This window comes from Camelus bactrianus, chromosome 22, assembly GCF_048773025.1.
Source record: "Camelus bactrianus isolate YW-2024 breed Bactrian camel chromosome 22, ASM4877302v1, whole genome shotgun sequence".
In the NCBI taxonomy this organism is placed as follows: Eukaryota; Metazoa; Chordata; class Mammalia; order Artiodactyla; family Camelidae; genus Camelus; species Camelus bactrianus.
The window spans coordinates 27,808,970-27,816,181 of record NC_133560.1 but is presented as its reverse complement, the minus strand read 5'-3'; positions in this window follow the sequence as shown (position 1 = coordinate 27,816,181).

The window sequence follows — 7,212 nt, the reverse complement described above, 5'->3', positions numbered from 1 at the left end:
AAAAAGCAGGGGAAGTACTCCCAGTTAAAAGAACAAGAGAAATATCCTGAAAAAACAAATAGTGAAACAGACCTCAGCAGTGCACTAGACCCTGAGCTCAAAAAAGAGGTAATAAAAATGCTACCAGAATGAAGAAAGGCCAGTGACAGGAATACAGATCACTGTAACGAGGAAGCAGAAACTATAAAGATGAACCAATCAAAATTAGACAATTTAACTGCTGAGATTAAAAGCCAATCTAGAAGCAATTAACAGCAGACTGAATGACACAGAAGAACAAATAAGTGACCTGGAATATACAAAATGGAAATCACCCACCCACTCAGAAGAGCAGACGAAAGACAAATTAAAAAAAAAAAGGAAAAAAAAGCAACATAAGAGATCTACGGGATAATTTAAAGCGTGCCAACCTGCACATAATGGGGGTTCCAGAAGCAGAAGAGAGAGAGAAGGGATTCGAAAAGTATTAGAAGAAATTGTGGCTGAAAACTTCCCAAACCTAAACAAGGAAACACATATCCAGGTACAGGAAGCACAGAGGGTCCCAAACAAGATGCACCCAAATAGACTCATACTGAAAACTGTCATAATTAAAACAGCAAAAGTTAAATATAAAGAGAAGATTGTACAGGTAACAAGAGAAAAACAAACTGCCAGTTACAAGAGAACCCCTGGAGGGCTATCATTGAATTCTCTACAGAAACTCTGCAGGCCAGAAGGGAGTGCATGATATATTCCAGGTCCTGAAAGAGGCAAACCTGCAACATAGGATAAGGTGCCCAACAAGATTATCACTTAGAGTAGAAGGAGAGATAAAGGACTTCCCAGCCAAGCAAACTAAAAGAATTCAGCAATACTAAACCTAACATTAAAAAAATACTGAAAGGTCTTCTCTAAATAGAAGAGAAGCAAGAATCTATAGGAAAGAGAATGATAATTGGAAAGGCAAATATGTAAGAGGGTTGAAGATCACTAAATAAGCCAGTAATCGATTAAAAATAATAAATTATATAATTATACAATTATAACTACAATTAACAGCAGAAGGATAAGCATGAAGATGTAAAACAGGACATCAAAATCACAAAATGTGTGTATGGGGAGTATAAAAATGTACATCTTTTAGAATATGTTTGAACTTGAATGACTATCAGTTTAAAGCAAGAAGATATAGTTTTGAGTCAACATACTTGAAATCCAGGGTAATCACAAATCAAAACATACAACAGACTCACACAGAAAAAGGAACCCCAGCAAACTACAAAAGAACACTATCAAACCACAAAAGGAGAGAAAAAAAAAAAGAAACGAAGAACTACAAAAACAACTGGAAAGCAAGGCTTAAAATGGAAGTAAGTAAACCCCTATCAATGACTACTTCAAATGTCAATGAACGACATGCTCTGATCAAAAGATACAGAGCGGCAGACTGCATTCAAAAACCAGAACCTACAACACGCTACCTGTAAGAGGCTCACTGAAGGGCGGAAGACAGCACGGACTGAAAGCGAGGGGACGGGAAAAACATTTCATGCAAGTGGGGAACAAGAAGAAAGCGGGGGCAGCAACACTGAAACCAGACAAAACAGACTGTAAAATAAAGTCCATGGAGAATGACAAGAAGAACAGCATACGATCATAAAGGGATCAGTACAAGAAAAAGATATTACACTTGTCAACATTCATGCACGGGCAGGAACTCTCGAGGCTGACATCTTGCTGGGGTCGCTGGCACCTGGACCTGGCCCCACTCAACAGTCTGTAGGTTCCAGTGCTGGGATGCCTCAGGCCAAACAACTAACTAGGTGGGAACAGAGCCTCACCCACCAGCAGACAAGCCACCTGAAGACTTCCTGAGCCCACAGCCACCTCCAGACACGCCCCCAGGCACAGCCCTGCCCACCAGAGGGGCAGGATCCAGCTCCACCCACCGCTGGGGGGGAACCAACCCCTCCCACCAGGAAGCACAAACAAGCCTCTAGACCAGCCTCACGACTAGCCTCAGACACCAGAAGCAAGAAGACTACGAGCCACAGTCCGTGGAACGAGTCCACAAACACAGGCTAGACTTGACCCTGGGACCAGCCAGCCCTGGCCATTGGCTGACAAGAGAGGAGTGCACTGCTGGGACACAGAGGACGTCACCTACAGAGGGCCACTTCTCCAAGGTCAAGAAACGTAACTAACCCACCACATACATAAAAATACAAATAGAAATTTAGACAAAATGAAGTGGCAGAGAAATACGTTCCAGACAAAGAAACAAGATAAAATCCCCAAGGAAGAACAAAGTGATGTGGAGAAGGCAATCTTCCTGAGAAAGAGTTCCAAGTGATGATCATAAAGATGGTCAGAGGACGTGGGAGGAGAATGGATGCACAGACCAAGAGTTAGTTTACGAAGAGTTAGAAAATATAAAGAACCAAACAGAATGAAGAATACAGTAACTGAGATGAAAAATAAACTAGGAAGAACCAATAGTAGACTGAGTGAGGCAGAAGAACAGGCCAGTAAGCCAGAAGACAGACTAGTGTAAATCAATGCCACAGAAGAGAAAAAAGAAAAAAAGAATGAAGATAACCACCTTCAGAATCCAATCCCATATACCATCCCCAGGTTTTCTGCCCAGTAAACATTAGCCAAATCTTGTAAGTCATTCGCAAGTCTCCAAGGTCTGACTTTGCAAGTGGCCTCCCGGAGCACCTGAGACTTGATTCCACTTTAGGTGTGGAAGCAGGGGGTAGGGGGAGAGGGTGAGAGAGGAAAACTGGCCCCGATTTGCAAGGTAAACAGCTCATTTGATGGCAGGACAGGTTGCTTTTGCTGGAGGGAGGCTGAGTAGGGATGGCTGAGTCCAGGACACTGAAGTCACCCATGTTCTCCCAGATCATACCATTCCAGTTCTCAAGGTGCCTCTTGTCTCACATAATGCCGAAACTTTCACACAAAGACCTGGCAAAGCTGTGAATTCACTCCACATGACAATTCAGCAGCCTGCAGCTGGAAGAGGGAAGAGGTCCCTGAAGGCAGCCACGGAAACAGATTCCCTGAACATGCTCTGAGGTGAGAGCTTGAACTCAGGGCCTGTCATTTTTTCAGTCCCCACTCTTACCCGCTCTCATAAACAGCCTGTCTCCTCAAAAGTCCCTGTAATTCCAGAGTCTCCCATAATGACCTACTCTTCCTGCCCCTCAGTCTACCAGATCCCTGCCTTTAATTAAAGAACAGAGATGGAAGACTTTCAATTGAACGAATAAAGCTTTGTGATCAAGACAGTGAGGCACTGGTGTAAAGACAGACACATTAATCAATAAAACAAAACAAAGAGTCCAGAAATGAAAACTCATGTTTATGGTCAACTGATTTTTTGATAAAAGTTGCCAAGGTCATATCTCCCGAGAAAACTCTAACTCAAAAAGATACATGCACCCCAATGTTCGTAGCAGCACTATTTACAATGGCCAAGACATGAAGGCAACCTAAGTGTCCATCTACAGATGACCAGATAAAGAAAATGTGGTAGATAGATAGATAGATAGAGAGATAGAGAGATAGATTGATAGAGGAATACTACTCAGCCATAAAAAGGAATGAAATAATGCCATTGGCAGCAACATGGATGGACCCAGAGATTACCATACTAAGTGAAGTAAGACAGACAGACAAAGATAAATGTCAAATGATATCACTTATATGTTGAATATAAAAATATGATACACATGAATTTATTTACAAAACAGAAACTGACTCACAGACACAGAAACCAAACTTATGGGTACCAAAGGGGAAGGTGTGGGGGAGGGATAAACTGGGAGTATGGGATTTACAGATGCACCCTACCACATACAACACAGGTAAACAACACGGATTTATTGTATAGAATGTAGAACTATATTCAATATCCTGTAATAAACTATAATGGAAAAGAATCTGAAAAAGAATATATGTATTTACACACACACACACACACACATATACAAAACTGAAACACTTTGCTGTACACCAGAAACTAACACAACATTATAAATCAACTATACTTCAATTTTTAAAAAATGTTGCCAAGGCAGTTCAATGCAAAAAAGACAGCTTTTCAACAAATAATGCTAGATATATGCAAACAAATTAAATAACTTAGAGAACTTAGAACTTTACTTCACATCATATACAAAAATTAACTCAAAATGTATCAGACACCTAAAATGTAAAAGCCAAAACTATAAAATTGCTGGGGGAAAGAAAAACATAGGAGGAAATTTCTGTGCCCTTGGACCAGGTAAAGTTTTCTTAGACGTGACACCAAAGGACAAACTACAAATGAAAGAAATGACAACACTGAACTTCATCAAGATTCAAAATTCTTGACCTTCAAAAGATATTATCAAGCAAGTGTCAACTTTGAAAATGTAGACAAAAATATTTAAGAATCATCTATGTGCTAAAGGACTTATAGTCAAAAAGTACAACGAACTCTTACCATTCGACAATAAAAAGACAAATGATTCAACTTACAGATGAGCAAAGGATTTGAATGAACATTTCTCTAAAGATATGCAAATGGCCAACAAGCACACGGAGAGATGCTCAACATCTTTAGCCATCAGGGAAATGCAGAGTAAAATCACGAGATACCGCATCACACCCACCAGGACAGCTAACACAAAAAACCTGAGACTATCGAGTGTGGCTGGGGGTGTGGAGACATCACCCGTGGGAGTGTAACACTGTACAGCTACTTTCAAAAGCAGCTTAGAAGTTTTTAAAATGTCTAACATGGAGTTACTATGTGACTCAGGAGATCAACGCCTAGGTATATCTATATACATGCCTGAGAGAAAGGAAAACATTCCTAAACAAAAACTTTTACGTGAATGTTCATAGCACCGTGATTTATAATCACCAAATGCTCAGGAAAAGTCCAAATGTCCATCAGCTGATGAATTGGTTGGTACATCCAAATAACATGATACTATGAATGAACTATGGATACATGCGGATGAACTGATGCTAAGTGGAAGAAGCCAGACACGAAAGACTCAATGTTGTATTATCCCATTTATGTGAAATTTCTAGCAAAGGCAAAACTATGCTGACAGAATGCTGATGAGTGGTTCCCTGGGGCTGGGAGTAGGAGCAGAATGGATTTCATACAGGCACAAGGGAACTTCTGAAGGTGACGGAGGTGTCCCTGAACTAGACTGTGGTGGTGGTTTCATGCTGTATGAATTTATTCTGAAACTGTTGTACTGTTACAAGAGGTGATTTTAAGGTTTGTAAATCATGGCTCAAAAGAACCTGGAGGGAAGAATCATTGGTGGGGCTGGAAGGGCACATTCCAGGCACCACCCTCAGTCCGCCAGTCCAGAAAGCTCTGTCGTCTCTATGGCAGCTGACTCAGCTGTGACTGGGGAAACTGCGTGTGCCCCAAGCCGCTGAGTCAGGAAACTACCGGCCAAGGCAGAGAGCTGAGGTCACCACTGCTGGCCCCAGAGCCACCTGGTTTCTGCCAGGAGCCAGCCTGGCCCTCGCCCTCACCTGTGTCACTTCCAACTCAGTCATGGTTAGTGGAACCAAAGTTATGCCCAGACCCTCCCCTGCATGGCTTCTGGGGAATCCAGTTTTTAGCTTTCTAGGTTCCACTTGTTGGACTGGGGTTGGGATCCGTCATCCGCCAGGCCAGTAGGGGCTGTCCCCTGGCTTCTGCCACGTGGCATAAGTTCATCTGTGTGTATCAACAGCTCGTTTTTATGGCTGAGTCATATTCTGTATCTGAACGTACCATATATATCCATATGTGGATCCTCTCTGGAGAGATGTCCATTCAAATTCTTCATCACCCGTTTTTGAACTGAGTTCTTTGTCTTTTTATTGCTGAGTTACAGTAGTTCTTTATATATTCTGCTTCCAAGTCCTTTGTGCTGTTTTAGTGACTATACCTTTATAAGATGTTTTGATTTTGGCAGAATAAGGCCTCCTTAATTTTTTTTTTCCCTGCACTTTACTATCTATGTAAACTTTAAAGCCAACCTAAGTTCTGTAAAAATTCCTGTTGGGATTTTGACTGAAATTGCATTTATATTCATTAATTTGTGAAAGAATGATGACTGCAATACTGAGCCTCCTCATTCATTAACATGATGTCTTTTCCAGTTTATTTATGCCTTTTCTTTAGTAAACCTTGATAATTTCATCTATAATTTTATCTATAACTATCTCGTCTAATTCTAGTTTATAGTTTGTGTTTCTGTGGTGGAATGTGATTTTCCCCTTTTCTAGGTGGTTAATGCTGATATACGGGAAACCTGGGGTTTCTGTATGTTAGTATTATATCTAGATACTTCACTACCAACCTATTTCTCAAAACATATAGGCTTTTTACATAGATGAATATTATCTTCAGCAATATTTCTTCACTTCCTTTTCAATATTTACCCCTCATCAAGGCAAGAAATATAGCTGATTATACTGTCCTTAAAAATGCTCCAACTCAGCAGAGAAATATATGTACTTTCTCAGTGGTTCTCATCCTGGCCTCACTGTTCTCTTAAGAGCTGTTCTTTGAGAAATGAAAAGAGGCTCCTAAGTTCAGAAAGGCTTTTTTAAAAAATTATTTTAAAAATTGGTAAACAAAACTTACCATTTTATGTTAACTGAACATTTTAGTCATTTAAAAAAATTTTTTTTTTCATTTTTAAACAAATAGCTCAGCGGCATTAAGTGACATCACTGTGCTTGCCGTATGCCTGGAACTCTGTGCACATTGAACAACTCCCCGTGCCCCGTCTCCCCTGGCAACCACCATTCTACTTTCTGTCTCAATGAATCCAACTAATTTAATTACCTAATATGAGTGGAACTGTAAGAATATTTATCTTTTTGTGGCTGGCTTATTTCACTGAGCATAATGTCCTCAAGGTCCATCCATGACGTAATGTGTGTCAGAATTTCCCTTCTTTTGAAGGCTGACATTCCCCTGGACCACATTTTGTTTATCCATTCTTCCCTTGGTGGACAATGGATTGCTTCCTTTTGGCGACTGTGAATAATGCTGCTGTGAACCTGGGTGTGGTCCCTGCTGTCAATTCTCTTGCATATACACCCAGAAACGAGATTACTGCGTAATAGGGTAATTCTATGCTTAATTTTTTGAGTAGCCAGAGAGGCTTTTAAATGATTTCTCAGTTTATTAACCGCAACAGCATTCAACAATATTTG